The sequence below is a fragment of the Columba livia genome, chromosome 2 (genome assembly GCF_036013475.1).
Source record: "Columba livia isolate bColLiv1 breed racing homer chromosome 2, bColLiv1.pat.W.v2, whole genome shotgun sequence".
NCBI classification, from domain to species: Eukaryota; Metazoa; Chordata; class Aves; order Columbiformes; family Columbidae; genus Columba; species Columba livia.
Window position 1 is genome coordinate 117,470,586 of NC_088603.1, and position 25,363 is coordinate 117,495,948.

A 25,363-nucleotide genomic window follows, 5' to 3' on the forward strand; every position below is an offset into this window, starting at 1 on the left:
TCTTGCATCCTATTAAGCCATTTAGTTAACTACTGTTTAAGTTATCTTTTTACTTATTGATAATTAAGTCCGTTCTGTTGTTGTCATTAAATTCAAAATACTATTTTAGAATAATTATTATTAGTCAAACGTCCAAAAAAGGCTAAAGAAACTTCAGCAAAAATAAACATCCCCAATAGCCTCTGCAAACTTATTTTATTTTTTCACTTGCAGTGAGGTTCATATTGAAAAAGGATAAATTTGTTTGTTTCTCTAGAAACAACAAATAGTAGGAAAGCAAAAAGTGCTCTAGGCATGCTGACACTCAAGTCTTGCAACAGCATAATTTTCTCAGCAGCATTAAACATGCATTCAGCAGGAATAAATTAACTCAATCCAACCAGTCTGTGAATTAGCTACAAACTCCACTTCCTTATCAGCTCCCAAAATGAATTTTAAACATCTCAAAAAAAAAAAAAAAAAAACAAACCCGAAACCCCACAAGTCAGATGAACAGTAGAACAGTTGGATTTCTATACTCTTACTTCAACTATAGCTTTTTTTTTCATCCTCTCTCTTTTCTAGCATTATTTGCTCAATAATTTATTTCTGGTGTGGTTGTTTCAGAGCTACCTTACACTTATCAGGTTCATTACCATTAGTACCTTTCATTTTAGTATTCAGAAACACAAAGAAATAGAATTTCAGAAAGAAGTCAGTGACACAGAACAGATAGGCAAACCACGGTTAAAAATAACAGAGAGGAATCACCTCTACTTGAAAGCTTTAAGTCTTGGAAACTTGAAAGTTTTCTCTTAAGCTGACACATACATTACACAAAAATCTGTAATTGGCCAATACATTGCAACAAGGAAATACAAAGTAAAAATCCAGTAATTTCTTCAGTACCCAGTATCATGCTTCTAGCTTGAAGTACCAACAATATCACTTCCATTTACCTTACCTCTTCAGATCTTCTTGACATGAATGGGTCAAGGTCTTAATGAATTTGTGGAACTGATCCATCCAAATTTTGAAGGATATAGCAAGTTCTTAAAAAAAAGAAAATAAAAAAAAAGAAGATAAAACAGGAATAATGGATGAATGAAAGATCATATTATTTGAAATAATCTCTGTTTATGAAGTGATGGTCTCACTGATGTTGCAAAGAACGGAGAAAAAAATGCTAAAAAAATTTTACAGCCAAAAACACCCCTACATTCCCATGACCATTAGAACCAGTGAGGTGTGGTTTTCCATGGGTTTCTTTGTAAAATCCCCTCACAGAAGCCCAGCTCCTCCCAGTGTCACTGAGCCTGACCAACACAGCTGCCTTTGACGTTACTTTCTGGACAGGTGCGTAGGACTGGTTTGGAGCTTGACTGGCTAACCAAAATGTGAGTCAATCAGTTGGCTGACTGCTACCCTACAGGATATGTCAAGGGTTAATTTATAACTCCTCTCTTTCTGATAAGGATGTAATTTGGGTCTTTCCTCCCATTACTTAGCTGCCAGTTTTCATGAAACTTGGAAGAAGTTAACATCTTTGAGACTCCTGCCCATCTGTCAAATCTGGTTGGAATAGAGAAAAGCTACTGAAGGACAGGCACTGGCAGACCATATGCAGCAATAGTGTGTGCTTTGTTTTCTTACCCTCTTTAAACCCTCTTTAATTGGAGGCTACCTAAAGTGACTGCCTTCATCTGTTTCATAATTTTTCCATCAAATTATATTTTGTAGAGATTCTAAACTTCACAATTTTAGAAGTAATGCAGATAAAGGAGAAAGAGAAAAAGATGACATCTTGTATATGCTAAAAAACAAAGAACAATGCAGAAAAAAAAGACAAAAACAAGTGAAAGAACAAAGTGACAGAGTGCTGGTAATGGTAAAGGAAAGCAGGTGGGATATGGCATTCAAGGAGTGAAAGGTGCTTGCAAGGGAAAGCTGGGAAACATATATTACACAGTAGGGAAAATGAGTTAATAAAAAGATACAAAGATGACAAAGTAAATGAGAACTAAAAGGGAAAATAAATAAATAAATTAAAAGACTGACAAAGTCTGGTTACCAAAACTGGAATGAAACAATGTAAGTAAAAATGAGAGAGGACCTGTAAAAAAAAGAAAATAGATTATTCATTTAGTCACTTAGGAAGTTCCATGATAGAACAGAAGAGGTTCAACCACGTAAAAACTTTATTTTCTCTATAGTAATGAGAGAAGTACACCAGTAGGTGAAAACAGCTTCCATTTGCAAAATAGTGCCTCCATTGATTGAAAGATCCAAGGCACTTTCAACTAAATCTAAATAATTTCTGACAGATGCTTGTCAAATCTGTTTTAAAATCTTTTAGTGACAGTTTCTACCAGATGTCTAAGCAAACTTAAATCAAACTTAACCATCCTTGCCATTCGTTAGTCATCCAAATGTATAATATGATCTTGTCATATCTGCATGGACACAGATAGCTGCTCTCTCTTTCCTTCACCACATTTAACAGACCAAAATTTTCTAATTTTATTTACATATACACCTGACCAGAGATTCTACTTTACCACTGTTTTTCCACTCTCTTCCTCCAAATTCTCCCTAGTCAGTCAAGGTCTTTCTAGGCATAAATCCTAACAAGGCCACAGCCTTCCAGCTGATGCCTCACCAGCACTCAGAAGAATGGAAATATGCTATGTTTCTGGTTTCATATCCTGATACAATCCCTGCTTCTGTCACAGTAGCATGACACTGGTTTTCGTGTTTAGTACTTCAACCTACAGGTCTTCTGCTACCTTATCTACCATTTTCTTCTCCTCTGTACACATTATTTCTGCTTACAGATAGTATTACATTCTACTTTGTACTTGTTCTTACTGATTTATATCCTTTTCTCTGACTTCTCAAGATCATTCCAAATTCCAAATGATCCTGTTCTGCAGAGTGCTTGCAGCAAGTCCCAGCAAGACATGGTATCCAAATGGAGAACAAATCATGAAGTAAGCCCTTGCTGTCAATATTATTCAGAGTACTTCCAGTGTTCTATCATACATTGTTCTACAGTCACGGCTTGTGCCTAACATGACAATACTATGCTTTTTCAAAAATAAAAAATTGAGAAATAAAAATTTTAAAATGCTGATCCACCTCCTTTTGATTTCCCATTTTAAACCATATGTATTTTATTACTTTGATTTCCCATTTTAAACCATATGTATTTTATTACTTTATGTTTCAGAGGGACTTGAAATTAAATAGTGATTGTAGCCATATATACTATATAAATAGTTCCATTGCAAAGATTAGAGAAACAAAATGAGCTGGAAATTTGGCAGGATCATACCATCTATTTAAAATAAAAAAGGAACACAACACACTACTAAATAATATGAAAATGCATCTGTGTGTTTTCTAGTTTGAAGAGAAGATCTTGCCAAATTCAAAATCAAGTTCTGAGTAACTACAAACAAATTCTTGTTCAGCTGAACTAATATGGATTTTGTGGCACTGCTCAGATCTTAGTAGCTACTTAATTCTTGACGTATTTTAATTATACAGTTTCAGCCTGTTTTTATATAAGGATTCAACATTAAGAGACTAATTTATACAATTCAGTCTAGCTACATTAAGAGTACATTCTTGCACCTGTCCTGCAATACAATCTCAGAAGATGACAGCTCTGAGACAAAGCAACAGGAAAATCTAAAAAAAAAAAAAAAAGGAAAAATGTAATTATAATGACAAAATCAACAACATCCCCAAGGTGACAGGAGCTGCTGCTCACTCAAGCTAATTCTTTCTCATCATTTACCTAGACATCCTAGACCATAAAACTTATCTAGGAAACGTGACCATTATCTTTACTCAGCATTTGTGCTTCATGACTCAGTAATTCAACTTAAATTTTCAAACAAAGCTAAAAACACTCAGTCAATTGAATAAATAATTTTTTTTTAAATTATCTGAGATTTCATTCCATATTGGAGCAAAATCATGCAGGAAGTGTTGGGGCTTTTTTTTCCTAGATTTAATCGGTCTCTAAATGTCTTCTTCACCACAGAATTGTTCTCAAATACATAATAGTTCACACTGCATATGCAGTTCAAAGGTCATATAAACACCCATCTTCTGGTAGAGAGAGAGTTTAATCTCTTATCCATAGGCACAGACTGGCATAATCCTTAGTGTCTTTACTCTCCTTGATGGCAGTGATCAACTATGTCAGTACAAAGCCCTTTTAGATGCATGTAGTTAGCCAAATATTAGGAGAATTACTGTAATGGATTATCCACCTCAACACAGTTCATGGCCCAAGTATTGTGATCAGACAAGTCCTTTGAAGTTAAATAGGAAGAGCCTAAGTGATTCAGATTTTCTCAGTATTCACTGTTAAACTGTTTCTCCTTTACACTGTGAAGGCAACTGATTCAGAAAACCAGAAAAGTTCTGGAAACTATCTAATCTAATCTAATCTAATCTAATCTAATCTAATCTAATCTAATCTAATCTATCTAATCTAATCTAAACTATCTAATCTATCTTTGAGGTACAGTATTCAAAATCAGTTAAAATAATTTTGTCTACATACTAGCTAAACTCAATGGTTTCATGCAGCAATTATTACAAAGATCGTAACAGTATACAAAATCAAGAACCTCACAGAAAGCTGGAATAGATAAGTAGGCTAATCTATATTAGGAGATTTTATCACTTTACAAACAAAGAACATTTTTAACCATTTGATTTCTATTCCCGCTCCAAATTCTGTTTTAACACCAAGTGTAATGCTTCAGTAGGCATCTTGTAAATATTACAGAAAATAATTTTACTATCACTTAGGTTAATTTCACTAGAACTTCTATGGGATCTTAAAATATGATAACAAATATTTTGGGCTGCTATTGCAGAATCAACTTTTGATGTTAGTGTGGATAACAGTCTTCCAAATGATCATTTCATCCAAAGCTGCATCAAGTGCTGAAAGAGGAACAGGAAATTTCTCTATCTCACATTCAAATTGAAATAGAAGTTCTAACATCACCCTTCAAAAGGGGACACTTTTCCTCATTCTGTCTTCATGCTGACAGTCTCAGACCTACCTGTCTTATTATGCAAGGTATCAAACCTGAAACAGTCATCTAGAGTGCAGTTACTACTGCCATGTCTTCTTTTTATTTATCTCCCTGAAAGCTTTTTACAAAAAGGCTTACAAAAGGCTACCTAAAATGCAGAACATATCTACATCATAATACCAGATCCTGAAATGAGATTTTTTACCAGCATAAAACTCTAATCTCACATACGCTCCATGCTCTGAAAACATGAGAGCATTTACAAAACTTCAGAGCCCCTCAGTAGGGAAGAAGGCCTAAGAGACACATGCATAGATTTTTTTAGATTTCTTTATTTAATAGTAGCACTCTCTCACTTGAGGTAGCCACTCTGCAACTCCACAAGGAATAATCCTAAAGAACTGCAAATCAAACACCTCCAAAACCTTAGTAAATCTCTGAATTCCTGAATCTCATTGTGTTAGCAAACATACAATTTTCCAGTCAGGGAAATTTGAAAGAACATGATCAGTCCTTAAATGATCACACACTGGATTTTCATTGGGATCATGACCAACCCCTCAGTTTCCAATATACATCACAATATGAGCAATACAGAAAAACAAGAAGGGGTTGCTTCTTGGGGTATATTCTGCTGAAGCGCAACAGTCAAGGCTACAGTGCTTTATAATTTTATTTTTACATATTTCCTCAATAGATTAACCTAGGCTCCCATGATCGGAGTGTGACTAAAGCTTTACAAGCCTATGAGCTTCTCTTTCAAAAACAAACCAAGAGCTTTTGAAAGGTAATAAGATTCTGGAATAACTCCCATAACAAGTCCTTCCATGGTTTCAAGCCATATGCATTTTGCTTTCTAGAGAGTGAAAAAACTAAGAGACAGCATAATTACTATAGCTTCTGCAGGGGGAAAATATCTAATTTTTAATCAGCCTCCTTTTCAGTAGTGACTCATCACATTCTTGAGCCAATGCAGAATGTTTGTTATGTATTTGAAACTTGGAAAAGAAAGGGTTAAAACTCCTTTAAGTTACACATCAGAAAGTTTATTGTATTATTTGAATCAGTTAAGAACGCAGCAAGAAGAGGGCAGAGCCTATTTAGGCATATAAGCTGAAAAATCGAATCTCCCAAAGATGCTTTAGGAGCTGCATCGAGCATTGCAAGAAGAAAAAAAAAAAAAAAAAAGGCGATTAATTCTGGAAGCCCCAAATGGCCATTCTAACTGTACCTTTTCCCAGAGCAGAGATGTCCGAATGCTTCTGCAACAGGGGATGTAGCCCCCACTTAAGTACTTTCCCAGGCTTCAGTCAGACACCTCCAGAGGCGCAACCTCCTGAAGACAAAGACTTTGCCTTATTTTGCAACGGCTACGAAGTGAATGAGCCGACCTGTGTAAGATAACACCGTCCCGGACCCGGGCAGGGAGCCGTTCGCGGCCACAAGCCAAACTCCGAAGGAGCGATGAGGTCGCGGAGCCCGTCGCTGCGCGGCCGGGGCCCCGCACACCCCGCGCGGCGGCGGAGCCCGAGGGCACGGGCAGCACAACCGCGGCTCCCCAGAGTCACAGAATCACAGAATGTCAGGGATTGGAAGGGACCTCGAAAGATCATCTAGTCCAACCCCCCTGCCAGAGCAGGAACACCTAGATGAGGTTACACAGGAAGGCGTCCAGGCAGGTTTTGAATGTCTCCGGAGGAGACTCCACAACCTCCCTGGGCAGCCTGTTCCAGTGTTCTGTTACCCTCACTGAGAAGTTTCTTCTCATATTTAAATGGAACCTCCTGTGTTTCAGTTTATACCCATTACCCCTTGTTCTATCATTGGTTGTCACTGAGAAGAGCCTGGCTCCATCCTCGTGACACTCACCCTTCATGTATTTATAAACATTAAAGAGGTCGCTCGTTGCCACGCCGGCCCGGCGCCCAGCAGCAGCCGCCTAGCCCCTGGCTTGGAGGACGACAAAATACAGCCTCGGGCACCTGTCCGGCACCAGGAACGCCGGGCACCGAGCCTTGTGCCGGCCTCCCGGGGCCGCCCTGAGTGGGAGGCAACAACGACCTGACTCCCTCCGGCCGCCCCCCCTGCGTGCGGAGGCCCGGCGGCACCGAGCCGGGCCGGCCGAGGCTGTGCTCCCCCCTCACCGCCGCCGGCAACACAGCTGGCTGGCGGCCCCGGCCCCGCCTCCCGGTACTTACGGCTCCGGCTGGGCGCCCGCCGCCGCCGGGCGGGAGGAGCGGGGCCGGCTGCCAGCCGCCGCCGCCGGCTCCTGCCTGGCGTCCCGGGGCCCGTTTCCCTGGCAACGGCGGCAGCGCGCGGCCAGGGCCGAGCGCGCGGGGCAAACGGGCGGCGGCAGCACAGAATCATAGAATCAGTTCAGTGGGAAGAGACCCTCAGGATCATCGAGTCCAACCATAACCTAACCTAACTCTAGCACTAAATCATGGCCCTAAGAACCTTGTCTAAACGTCTTTTAAACACCTCCAGGGATGGTGACTCCACCACTTCCCCGGGCAGCCTGTTCCAATGCCTGACAACACTTTCTGTGAAGAATTTCTTCCTAATATCCAATCCAAACCTCCTCTTGCGCAACTTGAGGCCATTTCCTCTCATCCTATCACTTGCTACTTGGGAGAAGAAACCAACACCCTCCATGCTACAACCTCCTTTCAGGTAGTTGCAGACAGCGATAAGGTCTCCCCTCAGCCTCCTTTTCTCCAGGCTGAACAGCCCCAGTTCCCTCAGCTGTTCCTCATCAGATTTGTGCTCCAGACCCCTCACCAGCTTTGTCACCTCCTCTGCACTCTCTCTAGTACTTCAATATCCTTCTTATGATGACGGGCCCAAGCAGGGGAGGGGGCGGAGGGCGGACTCACCGGTGTTGCCCCCACGGGCGTCGCTCGTTCGGCAGGACCGGCTGCGGCCGTTCCCGGTCCTCACCGGTGCGGGAAGAGGAACGGAAAGTCCGTCCGGACGGGAGCTGCGGCCGGAGGGCAGCGGGGGTGGGTTGTGGGGTGTCGCTCACCCCAGCCTCGCACGTCTCTTGTTCCCTGAGGGAGCTAAATAAGCCACGGGGTCGCAGGGCTGCCCGCACACTCTTTTTCCTTCCGTGCAGGGAATCCAAGATCTAAAGATCGCCTTCTGTCCCCCGGGAGAACTCGGGACCCGCTCCGTGCCTGATAGCTGCCAGATCGGTGTTCTCCAACTTGCGGTGCTTGCATGGTCCACACTGGGAAAAAATTTCCTGATGAAATTTAACAAGGGAAAGTGTAGAGTCCTGCATCTGGGCAGGAACAACCCCAGGTTCCAATATAGGTTGGGAAATTACATATTAGAGAGCAGTGTAGGGGAAAGGGACCTGGGGGTCCTGGTGGACAACAGGATGACAATGAGCCAGCACTGTGCCCTTTTGGCCAGGAAGGCCAATGGCATCCTGGGCCGTATTAGAAGGGGGGTGGTTAGTAGATCGAGAGAGGTTCTCCTTCCCCTCTACTCCGCCCTGGTGAGACCCGATCTGGAATATTGTGTCTAGTTCTGGGCCCCTCAGTTCAAGAAGGACAGGAAACTGCTGGAGAGGGTCCAGCGTAGGGCAACAAAGATGATTAAGGGAGTGGAGCACCTCCCTTATGAAGAAAGGCTGAGGGAGCTGGGTCTCTTTAGTTTGGAGGAGACTGAGGGGTGACCTTATTAATGCTTATAAATATATAAAGGGTGAGTGCCATGAGGATGGAGCCAGGCTCTTCTTGGTGGCAAAAAATGATAGGACAAGGGGTAATGGGATCAAGCTGGAACACAAGAGGTTCCGCCTAAATTTGAGAAAAAACTTCTCAGTGAGGGTGACAGAGCACTGGAACAGGCTGCCCAGGGAGGTTGTGGAGTCTCCTTCTCTGGAGACATTCAAAACCCGCCTGGACATGTTCCTGTGTGACCTCACCTAGGCGTTCCTGCTCCAGCAGGGGGATTGGACTAGATGATCTTTTGAGGTCCCTTCCAATCCCAAACATACTGTGATACTGTGATACTGTGATCTCGGGTTTACATGTTTCCAGCTAAAACTTTGCTGGTGAGGTTGATTGTGCAATGAAAATTTATAATGGTTGACAGTACCCCACGGTCCAAAACTTGCGAACTACTATCTTGAATAAAGCCGATCCTTGGCTGTTTAATTCTTCCTTGTATAAATTATTATCTACTAGCCAGCCTGGTGCAGACAAGTCCCCATGGTTGCTGCCAGTCCTGAATATTCAAATCCACTCCTGGAAGTTCTTTCACAATGGTATAATGATGTGAAAATTCATTTCATTCAAATTCAGGTAGAAACTAGGACTTGTATAGGACTCAAACGGGACTTAATTAAATCTAGGTTTCCCTCATGAGAAGTATATAACCAGCCTTTTATACTTTTTCCTCATTTTAAAGGTAGGAAATTAAAACTAAGTTTGGGAAATATACAAAGGGTGCCTGAGACCTGGTACAGGCTTATATTTACTCTCAGATTATCGTTTGTTTTCTCTTTCGAAACCTTGTACCATGTCAGAAAAAAAAACCTCTGAGAAATTTAAGAGATAATCCAAAAATCACTTTCCCCTTTGTTCTGTGTCCTTATCACTTCTTTGTCTTGTCTTTGTGTGCATTCTAGTATGTTCAAGTTCAGCCTATATATTTTTAATGAGGAAAAAAAAATAAAGAGGAGTTGTGAAGTGTTTGCCTTACATCAGCTTCTTCATCAATATAATCTTAGTGGAGACAAGATGTAGTTCTTATTTTAATAAAACTGGGCCAGGTAAGACCAACATCCCTTTGCTGCAAAGGAAGCTCATGGCATCCTGGGCTGCATTAGGAAGAGCATTGCCAGCAGCACAGGGTGATCCTTCGCCTCTGCTCAGCATTGGTGAGGCCACACCTGGAGCACTTTTGGGCTTCCCAGTAGAGGAGAGGCATGAACATCCTGGAGAGAGTCCAACAAAGGGCCACAAATATGATGAAGGGTCATCTCTCCTAGGAAGAAAGGCTGAGAGAGCTGGGACCATTCAGCCTGGAGAAGTCTCAGGGGAGATCTCATCAATGTATATAAATTCCTGAAGGGATTTTGCAATGAGGATGGAGACAGGTTCTTGTCAGTGGTGCCAAGTGACAGGACCAGAGGCAATGAGTAAAAACTGAAACACATGAGGTTGCTTCTGAACCCTAGGAAACACTTTACCATGAAGATTGCCCAGGGAGGTTGTGGATTCTCCATCCTCGAAGATATTCAAAAGCCATTTGGAAATGGTCCTGAGTAATGGGCTCTAGATTGAGGAGGAGGTTGGAGCAGATGACCTCTAAATGTCCCTTCCAACCTCAGCCATTCTGTGAATCTGTGATTCATACAATGAGGGGAACTAATAGCATTGGCATCCTGTGGAATTAAAAACTACTGTTATCTCTCTAATGATGTTGCATTGAGATAGATATTTCAAAATAAATACCCTTTTACAGAGAACAAAAAATACCCTTCGGTACTCAAGAAAGGTGTGCAGCAGCAGTTATTTGGAGAAGAAATACCACATTCCTAGATATTTTATAGGCTTTGAAATCACAATTGAGATAATTTTCTTTACCAAGTCTGAAGAATGGAGATTGGTAAAGGTGAGAGATGCTGCCATTTTCCAAGCTAAATCCAAGGCTTCAGACTCCCAAGCTGTTGCACATATTTTTCATATTTCAATCCATCACTACTTATGTAGCAATACAGTTTCTGCCTTCTTCAAGGCTTTTCCAAGGAAAAAAAGAAACCACCCTTGATGCAATAAAAGGAGATCTTTTGAGTCACAAGTGTATGATAAGTTCCACTGTTACTGTGTTTGATCTTGTGGAGTAGTTATTGATCTTGGCAACTATTGTGAGACAAAGAACATGTTGTCTAATCTTTTGATTGCTATCATAAGAGTACTGTGGTCATCCTTAGTTGTAGATTTCTTAAACAAAGTAAGAAAAAATCATTTAGATAGCTGCCAGCTATCATACATTTGAAAAGAAAAAAAAAAACAACCTTAGATAGTATTAGTAAAAACTAGATTTACCCCAAAGTTGAGTGTCTTTGTAGTTAGCTCCATAATTTATTCATAAATGGGAATAAAGCTTCAAGAGTATATTAATACATTCATTAATCTCATAGAAAGCATTGCCTGTGCCTCTTTTTTCTTAAAACATCATGAAGATTATTCTTACAGTTAAACACTTTAAAAGTTAGGATTTAAGAGCTGCTGAAAAGAAGCAGGACTAAGTACATAATGTTTTACTCATGTATAGCTACATTAAGAAACATTTTAAAGTTTTACAATTATGGAATTATAGGCATATAAAAAATGGGAAAAAAACCCATGGAGACCATCAACCGCTTGTTAGTGTAACATCAACTAAGCATTTCCATTGAACATCTCTTTACACCCCTTTATAAACTTTCACCCTCATTTAAGGCTAGTTATGACACTAACAGAACTAGAAAAATCCTGAAGATGCACTATATGCCACTGTGTTGTGAATTTTTCACATATTTATCTTAGAATCCCGAGAATGTAAAGCGATACAATAGAGAATACTGCAAAAAGTCACCATACTCTAAAATATCTAATATTTCACTCTTCTGTAGGCTTCTTCCATTGCTCAACACTGCAATTTTTTTGTTGCTTGTTATGGGCAGTAAAACATATACTAGGTCAATGCATAAAGGAAGGGCAGCTGGTCTGCAGTGGTGTGTGTTGCAGAATAGGAACATTTGAAAATGTGTGACCAATTGTGCCATTTCTCCCAGCCTATATACACTGCACCAGAGTACACAGAAGCTGTAAGAAGCCAAACTCTTAGCAGTGAATGCTCGGAATTGCAATACTCAATTCAGGGTTCACTTCTCTAATATTCCTTTCTGCAATGTAAGTGAGAAATTCGTACATGAACAACAAAAAAATTACAAAGCAAACACAGCATTATGTATCTTCTCCACTGATGGAGAAGACGAAAGAACAAATATCGGAGAGGGGTTAAGCCACATCTGAAAAGGCACCAGACCAGCATCCAGAACAGTGTTTCTACATCTAAACTGGTAACTAGGAACTTAACCCAATGCTTTCATTTAGAGTGAGGTGCCTAAAATCATCCACAACTCAAAACCTCAACACCTGAGTTTACATTGAACAACCTCCCGTTGCCCATGCATGGCATCTCAAGAAATGGAACACAGTTGCCCGGTTTGATTTGTGTAAATGGCTGAAACTGCCTTGAACCAAAATGTTGGCAACATAAACCAGCTTTTATTCCCTTAATTTTCCCTTCTTTTTCATACTTCATCACTACTAAATTGCTTGTTGTCCAAGTTTTGTCTTTAATTACATATGGGCAAAGTGTAACTGCCTACAGCTTAGCACAAATTTTGGCAAAGCGTAAGAAGCAAGATAGTCCAACTCACTCTCTAATGCTAATAGAAATATATAAAGTTGACTCCCTTGTTATGTGCATTACAAATGTTCAGCAGATTCAAGGTGAAAATTCACTTGTTTAGCAGTGTGCCATTTTCATTAAGCACATTTTCAGAACAAAACCAGATCCTGAGGCTGCCTTTTAAAGACATTTTATATTTTCAGCCTTTATGTAAAATTTTAATAATACAGCATTGTCATATGTGGGAAAATAGAATCTGTGTCCCAGATTCACTTCATAATGACTGCTTTCTACAAATCGAGCAGTGCAAAATTAATTATATTTAGCATAATAAGTTGCTTATTCCACAACTTTGAGGAACTCCTAGTGTGATGAAAGAAAGTTTAAGTTCTTTCTATAGCACATATGATAACTCACAGTGTAATATGTAGGGTGGAGAAAACAAAGTGTACTGCAGGATATGCTACTCCTGCCTCAGCCCCAGTTGTTGCAATTACATTTCAGGGCAATGTACGAGTAACAACTCAAAGCAGCTGGTGTCACTGGATACATCTTTTTTACATGTGCCTGGTGCACTCAAAATCAAGGATAGAAAAGAGATATTTTTTAAGAATTTTTTATTGGATCTTATAACCTATTTTATGAAATACATTTGTCAAATTTATAACTATGTTCTGTAATTATTCAAATTACATTAATAACTGAAAAAGACTAGTCAAATGCAATCAAAACAAGCCACTTCAGATCATTACCCTAGCAATGGAGAAAGGCTTCATATGAAAACTGGGGGGAGAGGATTTTCCAGCTATAAATCTCAGAGTTTTTATTATGATCTCAAAAATGCTCTGTGGAACCCTGCATAATAAGGGGGGTGGACGAGATGACCTCCAGAGGTCCCTTCCAAACACAACAATTCTGTGATTCCATATGAAATGCTAAGGTATTTGAGTCAGATTTGGTGAGGCATAGTTTTAATCCCTCATAGGACTGAAAACGAGGGTTTGAGCTCCTCAGGATAGAAAGACACACTAGATATGGGGGTTTTGCATGTGGGCTGGCTACTTTATTACTGTGTTACTTAACAGAAGCAGATTGGTGTATGTGGATGTCTATATGCTGTTCTTTTCTTTCAAGTGCTTGAAAATAATAATTTTCTTATACAACAAACAGCATGTTAAATTTAGCATAGAACTATTTTTTTTTCCCCCTGGTGTGAAAAGCCACAAAGTTGGTCCTTTATGACTCATTCCCACCACACATATTTTTCATTTTGGCTGAGAAGGCAAGGATTCAACTATTCAAGCAACTCTCTTTAGAACAGACTACAACTATGACAATGCTGGAAAGCCAAATATTATGCTTAGAAATCGTGTCTTGGCTGCCTAAACTAATACACTTGCATGTGACAGTTATCGTGGCCTCTCACAAAACTGTAACATTTTATGTGCTGAAATACAGGTTCTGTGTGACCAGAAGAAATTTTTTTAAAGGGTTAGCTTGTCCATGTATATAAGTGCCATCTCTGTTGCATTCTCTAGCTGTAACAGGAATTCTGCATGAAACTCATATACCTCCTTCTATCTAACCAATTTTTTTGATTCCTGGAAGACTAAAAGAAATGACCAGTAAAGGAATGGTGTCTCACTTGAGTCGAGTTAGTTTGTATTGAACAACTGATATAGATCATATCTGGTATCAAAATACATAGTACAAGGAGATAGACATTGTCTTCCTACCATTATGAGGTGAGAGATGCAAATTCTTGTGACAGAGTTGTTAATAACTCAGAACCTGCTGCTGTGAATTTAAATAGAAATGTTCCCCACTCAGATCAGAGCAGGAAGACAAGATGAGACATGTGAAGATAATGCACACGAACACATGCTACAGGCATAATATACACAAAGTAATTTAAACCAGACAGTAGCAACCAAGGCATTAATAATAAATATGGAAATGCATCACTGTGTGGAAGGATATAACATTGTTTGTAAAACTAGGGTTGACTCCATATTCATTTAAAGCTAAGTTAAGAATTGGAAAATTCTGAACCTAAGACTTAAAAATGACATGAAAGTCAATTTTAGGAAAATAAGTAAAACCCAAACATGGATTTAAACCAGCTGAGGACTTGGATCTTTGTTTCTTCCCAATAAATACATCTGTGTATAAGAAATATTAAAATTTGGACACGTTTCCACATAATCCAGAAATATGTACATTAATTTATGATTGTCAGCATGCTTAACTAGAAATTACCCATTAGCAAAATCACCACCAGTTGCTATTCCATTGATTCAGTATCATTACTTCCCTTTTTAAAATTCCTATTTTGCAACAATGCAGTATCATGAATCTTTATCCAAAAAGGCATACAAAGCCCACTGAGGACAAAGACAAACCTTCCATAGGCTTCAGTTGAGACTAATGTGTGGATTAATTTATACATACCTCTACACAGAAAAAGAACACATATCCTTCAAACAAATTTTTAACCTAGAAGACTTTATCACAACTAATGCAGAAAAATATACACATTCTTTTCTTTTTTTTTTCTCTAAGATCTCTTCTTACCGAAACACTCCTATGAGATTATACTGAATCAGGACAGCCTCTTGAATATATCTTAGATGGTCACTATATTTATACACAATACGATAATAACAGCAGCAGAAAGCAGTGGTGTAAACTTGAGATGCTTTTTCATTTGCTTTGGTTTTTTTTTTTAAATAAAATTTACAATAAACTTAAGAATGAGAAAAACTGCCAATATAAATACCTTCCGAAGTGTACTCCTGGCAACAAAAAGTGTTTAATAACTTGGAAGCTATCTAAAAGCTGAACTCTTGCCAATAATTTCATCTTATCTCTCACATATGGCAAGCAATAATATTTTAAATTATTTATTATATAGCTTAAATGAAACTTCAGGAAAATACTTAAAGACAGATAAAAAGAATAATTGTTTTCATAACATTCTTAGTTTTTTTCAGACTGCAGCTGATATACTCAAATGCACATCTCCCCTATTTGAACTCGCATTCAAAACTTGCCACCAAAGGTCTAAGGTCTTAAACTTGCATAGTTTTGATCAGCTTTCAGGAAGAAAGCATATTAAACTTCTTACATGTTAATGATCTGTGAGAAAGCAGTTGTGTTTTCTAACAATCAGCTTGTTTCCTAGATAATGCAAAGACTTAAATCATGCATAGTGACAGTGGCCCAGGTACTTAGAGCAGTGATGCTGTTATGCCCTTAATTAGACTTTATAGTTTGAACTCTTATTAAAACAGCCCCACAAGAAAGGTTTGAAGAAATTCAATTATAATATTTTTTCCTGAATTTCAGAAGTCTCTATAATGAATGTAATGATTTTTTAATTTAGTTAACATTTCATTTAATCAAACACTGTTTGATAATGCTTGTTTTAGTTGGAGATAGTAGCATTCTTATTTCATGTCATTATTGCCGTGGATATTACTGAACAACAAACCAATGTTTTTCTATTTGCAGTATATTTTCATGGTACAGTATCTGGTGAGAACACAAGACTAAACAATATATATGTAACAGATTTTGAGAAAGCATTCTAAAGGTTTTCATTACAGTGTGTAAAAATAGTGGCAGAATTTTCTTTTATTTATTTTGACTGTTATGCTCATGAATGATTTTACCCACTATCTAAATTGCCTAGAAGTATGTGTAATACAAGAGAAAAGGAGAAAGGAAAAAATGGATTCCATATTCATATCATTCTATGCAAGCATGTAAACTACTATTTTTCTATCTTACTTTTAATACTTGGTAAACTTGAGAAATACCTTCAGAAGTAAGAACAAATGTTAATTTTAAAGGTGAAAATGAAGCCATGTGGACTTGTCAAGAAAGAGTTTATTACATTTTAAAGAAATATTTCATTTCTTTACAGTAATTAAAAATGCACCTAGTAGATTGCATTTGGTAGTTTGTATATGCCACGGCTGTATCTTTTAATACCCTTATATTTCAAACAGGATGCCTTTTCTGGATAAAAAGGTTCTATAGCAATATTCTGCTAGGACCTTTCATTTTAAAAACACTGCAGCTGATACAGATTAAATAAAAGCTCTTATAGATAGAGTAACATACAATAGTAGGAGTTTGTGGAAAGTGTTAACATTACTTGGAACTTGACAGTGGAAACATTTTTCCAGAAGGGCTGTAGTGGTCTAGCTAGAATTTTAATTCCCTTGAGATTCATGTTTTATCAGCTGTTTTTTTTTACCAAATTTGTTGGAGCACAAATGATAACCCAGAGGCATCTGAAACATTCAGTCTGCAGGAAGCACAGCAGAGTCTTAGAAAGAAGTGGCTGATGAAGAAGCTATCTGAAATAAAATATGAAAGTAGACGGACCTGGAATCTGAAATTCTTATTTCAAATAAAATGTAAATTAGAGGGGAGAAAATGTCATTCTAAATCAGAACGCACAAACGCAGTGTTCATATTTCCAGCAACATGGTATTTAAAAATACATAGATATCAAATTGAAACCTTTTCCTTTAATAAAATCAATTATTTCCTGTTGATGATATAGACCTCCTTTGCTCCGAGACCAGAATTATATTCTCAAAACAAAAAAATATTCCATTCCAAATATATGTTTTCATTTCTCTGAGTAGCTCTTCTGTAATGACTTCACAGTCAACATAAACAAAGTCTACAAAAACTAATGTTCTGTTGGTTGTGTTAGTATTCAGAAAGAAATACATTACCTCTCCCATCTTCATTTGTGGGTCTCAGAATTTATCAGTAACATTTGTTCTGCAGTTTGTTTCTAAAGAATACTAGTGTTCCCATAATAACGCTGTCCCTGGTAATTTTTAGAGGTGCTATATATATGGAAATAATCTAAAACATGCACTGGTACAGGAAGTTTATGTATTTATATATCTGGTGCACAGATATATTTCTGTACTGCCTATATTTCTGTTACATTTAAGTAGTGAACATGCCCCCAAACCAGGGAGTCTCTTCTATGGTTTTCTGTAAGAAAAAGTTATGACCAGAGAGAAAAAGAAACAATTGCTATACAAATTATCTTAAATAATTGCAATAAAATTACTCAAAATTCCTTATTCTGCCACTCTGGATTTAATAGCAGTTCTACCTACCAAATGGTATGTAATTACAACAGTAGCCTACCTCTGATTCTTTTACATATGTTTTCACTGGGATGAATTTTTGATCAACATTTAGAGACTGATTATTCTCTTAATTCTGTGAATAATCAGGTAACTGTAACATGATCCATTTTAGCAAGAGTCAAGGTTTTTAAATGCTCTAACATTATTGGAATATTCTTGTTAATCACCCATGTTCTTTTATGATAAAAATTAGCACACAAAAAACAATTAAAAATGCCAATCTTCATCTGCACCTGATCTGCATTTTTGATGGTACCATTATTAAACAGTAATTTCATAATTAATACTTAATTTTCATGAGAAATTAGTTTAAAGAAATTATTGATTGTCTCCTAAAGAAAATTGTCAATTTAAACAAAAGGGAGTCTGTTAATTAAGTTTATTACTCTCAATAAACCAAACAGTGATATTTTAATTACATTTTCAGTTACTCAGTTCAGAGAACATGACAAATCTGTTACTTTCTCATGAAATTTTTAAAAGTAGCTGTTTTCACAAAGTGAATAGGCATGTCACTTCTGGCGTAGCTCTGCTTTTAGATGATAATGAATCACAACATGCAAGTAGATTTATAAAATGTTACATGCATTGACAAGCATTAATTGTGCTTTTTACTTGTTAATATTGCAAATTCTAAGGCTCACGGAATGATAGCCATGAGCTACGTACTACAAAAACAGGAATTTCAACAACATATGTAAAATCAACATTCCCAGGTTATATAGCAGGGGCTGGAAAAAATCTTGACCTCATGAAGTCAATGGGCAAAATTCCCAGTGATTTTCTTCCCTTGAGTCTAATCCTCCATTTTTTAATTTGAATTAACGTCAGTTGAAAGTTTTCTGTTGTTCTTTGAAATATTTTCTCTCTTTCAACATGAATGGCACTTTTTTTTTAGAGTACTACTCTTGTAAAATACAGTCATAAGAAGAATTATTAAAAATACTAAGGAGGATATAAGTTTATACCTTTGTGTAATTCTATTAACTGAGAAAATGAAAATCTGACAAAATTATAGTAAGTAAGGCTAGATGTTTGCATAAAGTTGGGCTAAGCTATTGAAGAATTATTTCCATATACACATAATGCTGCCTGCTACTCCCTGAAATAAAGCACTTCATAAATGGATCATCTGAATTCTTTAGAGGCTTAAAAAGATTTAGATAATTCAGTACAAATTATAATTAATGGCCTCATGGACTAAGAATAAAGGACAGAATTGAAGAATTCATTCATTACTAACCAAATGTCTACTGTACAGGTCTCACGGAGAAAGTGAGCTCCAAACAGCTGTGTTATATTTTTAATGTATTACTCTGGATTGAATTGTCTGCCTTTAAATATACTCAGTCTGTACAATATATGTGAATTACAACAGCATTGTCAAGATCTATTGGAGGAAGACAAATCAGAAATGTAGGGAATAGACATATCCCAAATATGGTCATAATTATTCCATAAATTACTAGAAGGCATGTCAACAGCACTATGAATAGTATTGACTTTCATTCCCGAGTTACAAAAATGTAATACATTATCTGAATTATTTATTTGGAAGAAGAACGTATCACATTCCAAATCAAATGTCAGGGAAATATTTGAAGTATAAATACCATAGGTGCAAAAATGCAAACTGTTCTGCATCTCAGCCTTTTTACATTTTTAATCAACCAATTATGGAACACACTGAGACTGTTAAAATGTGGAGGAAATATACCATGTGGATTATTGAACTCCAGAAAGCTATTGAAATCTGGCCTTTAGGAAAAAAGGTCAAAACCTGTAAGAGCCAGATGGAATAATATTCTGAAAGCTGAAATCCCCAAATGGAGAAGATAGAACACTACTGCCAGTGTTCAAAGAATACTGAGAATTTTAATTTTAAAAGAATAACAATCTGGAAAAAAAAAATGGAACAATGCCAGCTAAAAGAGTTGATACATCACATTTCACAGGGTTGTTTTTTTTTTTTATGCCTCCCATTTTATTACAAAAAATTATTTAATCTGGCTAGTGTCCTCTCACCTTTTTCTCTCTCACTGCTGATGAAAAAAACCCACCTCTTTGCACAGAAAAGTGCATGTATTTATGTGAGGACAAAGTGAACAGCATGAACAGTGTTGTGTACCTCTCCCTGGCATCACATAAAAATAATGTAGACCTATTCATTACCTCTAGACTTTGAAATCAGCTTGTGTGGTCTTAATATTGGAAAACAGAAGTACAGAACTTATAAAAATAAGGCAAACCATGTTGGTTCCAGAGTTTCTGGTAACGAAAGTATGACTAAATCTATGGCTGAATTTCTTTTCAGTATCTCATATTTTAGCTAGTCAAGAGTAACTTTTTGAAGAGTAATTTTCTTCAAGCTAAACCTGACCAGCTTCACCCAAATTTTAACCTTTTGAGTATATTTAATAATGTTTGGTTTTGTGGTTTTCAGTCACAAAATGGTGAACAGCTGGGAAGATCTGAATTGAAGGGGCCCTTCGAAACTGGACAGAGATATAACAATTTACCTCACCCTTCTCAGAGCCTTGAACTCCTCAGAAAATTGAATTATTAAAAAAGAAAAAAAATCCAGCCACACAATTAATATTTTGTATTTAAAAAATAGAGGAAGAGAATTCTCATTAGAAAGTATATACAGCCACTAATACAAATAATTTATTCTTACATTTGCACATGTGCTGAAAACTCCATTGTACGGAATTGCCAAATTCAGTTTTGCAGTATGATAAAATTATTGCTGGTTGTTGGTTCATACCTTTGTGATGTTCCAGTTGTGCAAAACGTCCAGAAAGCTGCTGCCATTGGCCAGCCGACAATTTTCTCCCACTCAGTTTGACAGAGTGGACTATTCATATGCCACATTCCAACATTCGCCTCTACCTAGATGTCTAGATGGAAAAAAAGTGAGGTAATAATTTTGCACTGGAAAAACTGTATTTTTCCAATATCATACAACTGCCATTTACCTTAATATATATACAAATATATATATAAATCCTTTCATACAGTAGCCTGAGAGACCAAACCAAGATCAGGTTTCCACTTTATTTCATGATGTATACATACCAAGAGATTTTCAGTCCCTGTTCTGACAAGCTTTCAATTTGAATAAGCTAGGAAGACAAATGGAGGAAGAAATGAAATATTAATATCTCTAGTTAGAGGCAGAGAACTGTGCTAGAGAAAAAGGAACTGACTTTCAGGGATTCAAAGAGGGAGCAGAGCCAGAGTGTCAAATTTCTGTGAGGGTGCAGCATCTCAATTTGAACATTATCCTTCTCTATGCCTATGGGATTTCACATATGAATTTTCTTAAAAACCAAATCTGACTTGCATTCCTGACTACAGCAACCGCAGTTTTTCTTGTTCAGACCAGAATAACCATCCTCCATTTATTTTGGAACTTGATACTCTTGTTCCAATCTCTTCCCCACAGCGGAAATGCCAAAGAAAAAAAAGCTTTAATAACTTATGGATAACTGCAAGAGTAAAGCTACAGTAATTTTAAGTGAAACTTGATCTTATCAAAGAAAATCTGTATATTCTAGCTAGCTAATTCACTCTTTTTAAAGTAAGCAAATAAGACAATACCTTTCTGTTTTTCAGAAGTAGAAGTGGAGTACTAGGCACCTTGCTAAATTCTTCGATTTAAAGTAGACAGTTTTCTTTCAGTGCACCACTAAATGTAACCAGACGTCCCATCATACTCTGCTTATTATTTCTAAAGAGTTTTCAGTGCCTTGCCTGGCTGCTCACAAAAGGCAGGCACAGAAGCAGGGTGGCAGTAAGCAAGCATGGAATGGGCAGCACAACAGGCTCCATGGGACTTTCCAAGCATTTCCAGGCAAGGAAAATCTTGGGGACAAGCTTTCGGATTTGTGACTTTGGATTAAAGCTTTTCTGCCTGAGTTTAATTCAGGCATTTTAGCCTCTTTTTGGTCTGTAAGCATGAGAAATACTTGTTACGATCACCTCATGGATGCATAAAATGAATCCTCCATGTAGATGTTCATAGAACTAGTATTCCAGAGAGTTAATTAGACAAACAGCATTGTATACTTCTTAGAAACCTTAGACTACTCCTGATTTGGAAAAATTTAAATGAAGAATTTTTCTTTGAAATTGCAAGAACGCATTTAATTATAGGCTGAATGGACCTGGGACGGGATGCAGCTGCAGTTGTGTATGGGTGGGCTGCTTAGTGAGTACAAGTCATCTGAAAAATAGCAGTAATCTCTGTCAGGTGGTAGACTAAAACCATATCTTTGTATTTTTGCTATCGTATTCTATAGCATAATAGCTAATGTATACTGCCATGTAAATGATGTATACGTTGTGAGCTGGCCCTCGCTGAATGGTAAATTTACTTCTAAGATTTTAGCCAGCATATCTAGCGTTTTGTTTGGGGAAGGTTTTGCAGTAAGCCTTTTGCTGCTGAGCTGTAGCACTCCAATTTATCTACCTGAAATATCATTATATCCGGATTAGTATAAGTGATGTTTTCATTCCCACAAAGCTTTTAATACAGAACATCATCGCGTGCTCTGAAGAACTGCTTATAATGCACTCCTTGTACCAGTTATTTTGTTTTTTATAAATAACCAATTTAGATCTTTTAAATCAAATCAAGAAAGGCAATTTCTCCTTTTTGTATAAAAAGTCTTTATTTTCAGTTACTTCTCCCACGTGTACGTAAATGCTGGCCTTGATAAAGGCAGGGTAGATATTGTGCATGCAGCATATTATTCTTTCGGAACCATTTTCAGTAATTATTTTTTTTGTTCCTTTTCCATAAATTCTAGCAGGATGAATGCAGAAAATTATAAGATTATTATAATCGTCTCTTAAATGCAAATTGAGTAGACCAACCTAGTCAGCTATAAAAACAGTTGATCAGAAATTATACTCTCTTGTTAATAAGTTGTGTTGGATTCTTTTGTTTCCCAAAATAACTTCCTTACAAGCTTTTCCCCTTATAATTATTGAGTATAACCTAAAAGCCAGATATTTGAAGTGATTGATCTAAAAAGCTTATAGTCCACAAACCTTTATTATGAATTGCACACTTACAATCTGCCTTGTCCCTGCCCTAACCTCAGGTTCTTAAACAAGGAGTCATCTGCCATGCAAATCCTTAAATTTCCCAAATTAGCCTTCCAGTAACTTGTCATACTTCAGTGAAAATGTTTCTAATCCATAAACTTCACAAAGGCGATATAAAACCCAGTATAGTTACGCAGGTAACTTGCAGTACTGACAGTGAACATGCACAGGTGCTCACTCCTCTAGAAGGATCTACAAAATCATCTGAGGGTGTGTTTAGTTAATCTTTAAGTGGTTATTTAAAATTAATTTTAATATCATATACTGATAGTTGTTTCCATAGCCATAAAGAAGCAGCAAAGGACAAAAATGACCTCCATGTCTGTAGCCAGAGCCCAGACAAAGAGATTCCCCAGACTGAATCTACTTTTTCACCTCACCACATTTGAGAAATGCCCTCTGCCATTTATCACCAATATTGCACCACCATATTCTCCTTCTCACAGAAGCTGGTGGTGTTAAACTAAAATTTTAACTCTGTGCCATTTTTTTTGTTATTATCTAAAAGTTTCTGATGTCTGCAGATAGTTACCTGCAGTTAGCACAAGGCTGGACAGATTATTTGGTGTCATTTGTCTTGTAACGCAGACAAAGTAAAGGAAAGGAAAGGCATCTATTATGCACAAACAATTCAAAATATTTCTAAGTTGCCTTGGCAAGAGGTGCAAACAGGTGTGTACTTATCCCAAAGATAGCTTATATATTTGCAGTCCTTTTCTCCCAACGCTCTTGAGGGACAACATAGATTCTGGCTCCCCATTTCAGAGGATTCCAGGGTTTTGCACTTATGTAGCCAAATCTGAATTGCAGATTCCAAGTACAGCAATAATCTTAATTACTTTTCATGCATTGGACTGTGTGGTTTGTATCTGCTTGTGCTATTATGACAGGTTTAGAGATCCTCAACCTAGCAACATTTAATTCTGTGTGTGTAACTCTCTGGACATTAGCTTAGGAAGTGATTTATGTGATTACATGGTATGTTACTCCTTAAATTTGTAATTAGTCCATTAAGAAGATCCTCCAAGCTTTTCTTGTCAGGTTAGCTCTTTCAAAACTCTCCTTAAAATCCTAGTTCTCCATCAGCTTCAAGGTGACTTGATGATGATCTTTAGAAAAAATAGCACATTGTAAGAAGTTAAGTGGTACTAATTCTTACAGCTTTTATTCTTGGCTGAAAACAGACAAGAAAGTAATTATTCCAGCAGATGTCACACAATTTAAACTCTCTGGTCATTTAACGATGTTGTCTATCACAGAAAGATAGCTAGATAGCTAGACTGACTGCCTGAATGGGCTGTGATGTCAGTCATTCATGCAGAAAAAAGGGCAAGAGGTAGGCTGTAATAGTGCTGCATGAGTCACGTGTCTTAATTTTGGTGAGTAATTTTAGGGAAGTTTCAGTCCTTCATATCAAGTTCTGGCCACCACTACTTGTCCTGTAACTGCTGGTTTGTTCTGACAACCTGAGACTTACCATGAGCACGTTGTATAAATTTTGCTTGTAATTCCTCTGGGACACCTTCACAATTCCTTAAAATGCCATATAACTTGAGCTGACATTTCATCACTTCTCTATCTTGTGAGTGAAATTCATTCTGTAGGCTGAAACATGAATAGCATGCATGCACCTAGAATTCCCGAATCACCTTCTAATTTCTGTTAAATCAGACACCACAATGTGATTAAGCTCTACATTTTTCTCCTGTAATTGCAGCAAACATTTCTAATCCACGCAACAACTTCCATATAATCAACTAGATAAGCATCTAAAAAAGAGCAGATGATATAAACTATCAGCTGCTGTGGTTTTGATTTGACTAAACTGTGTCATTTCAAAATGAAAGTAATCTTGCTAGCCATCTGCAGACAGCTCCTGCTCCTCTGAATCTTTCTGTCATTAACAGAACTGCCAAGAGGCTGGAGTGTAATGCCTCAGAGGCAGGATCCCTACTCTTCTGCAGTATATGCACAAATAAATTTTATCTTTCCAACATTTCTACGATATCTTGTAAACTGTTCTTGGTTCAAATACGATGGTCTTCTCATAGAAATTGTCCCCATGGATTTGGGGAGAAGTGGCTCCATATATGTAGTATTAAAAAGTGATGGCTAGCACGGCAGAGAGAAGTGCTGCATGGACGCCCTGGTTTGACTGGAAGATGACTGTTGGTAGGCTGGCCATGCTGGAGGTACCCCTGCTCATATGTTGGGAGGGCAAAGCAGACAGGTTAGCTGCAGTCAGGTTTGTTAGATCAGCTGCGATGCCATAAAAAAGACCTGAGTGTTTATCTAGCTGCGGTAGGGCTAGGAGGGAGTAAAGAGAATAGCCCTGCGTCTACAGTAGTTGGCCATTCCTGGTCTGAGACAAAACTGGGGTGAACACTGAAGCCAAGAGTATAAATACTGGCTATTTACAGTCAAAGGTTTCATTGTTTGAAAATTTGCTATTGTGAGATATGTCTTGGGTAAATTTTAGATTTTACAATGTATTGTTCTTAACAGTTCTGCAAGCATTGCACAGTTAGGAATAGACTTTGATTTGAGACCTGAAAATATGGTCGTAATTTTTATTTTTTTTTTCTGGGAAGGGTGAACTCTTCT

General features: G+C 37.7%; 1 protein-coding gene across 4 annotated transcripts in view; it reads right to left on the reverse strand.

Moving 5' to 3' along the window:
* The window catches only part of CCDC178 (coiled-coil domain containing 178), a 206,627-nt gene that overhangs the window by 175,447 nt on the left and 5,817 nt on the right, over positions 1-25,363 (reverse strand). The window contains exons 2-3 of one of the 4 annotated variants that reach the window (XM_065053434.1): positions 20,412-20,544; positions 944-1,031 (exon numbers count right to left, since the gene is read on the reverse strand). The gene's annotated coding sequence lies outside the window, so the exon portion shown is untranslated. Of the gene's footprint in view, positions 1-943; positions 1,032-7,240; positions 7,621-20,411; positions 20,545-25,363 lie in introns of those variants that run through there. The other 3 variants (XM_065053436.1, XM_065053435.1, XM_065053433.1) reach the window with 3 other exon arrangements.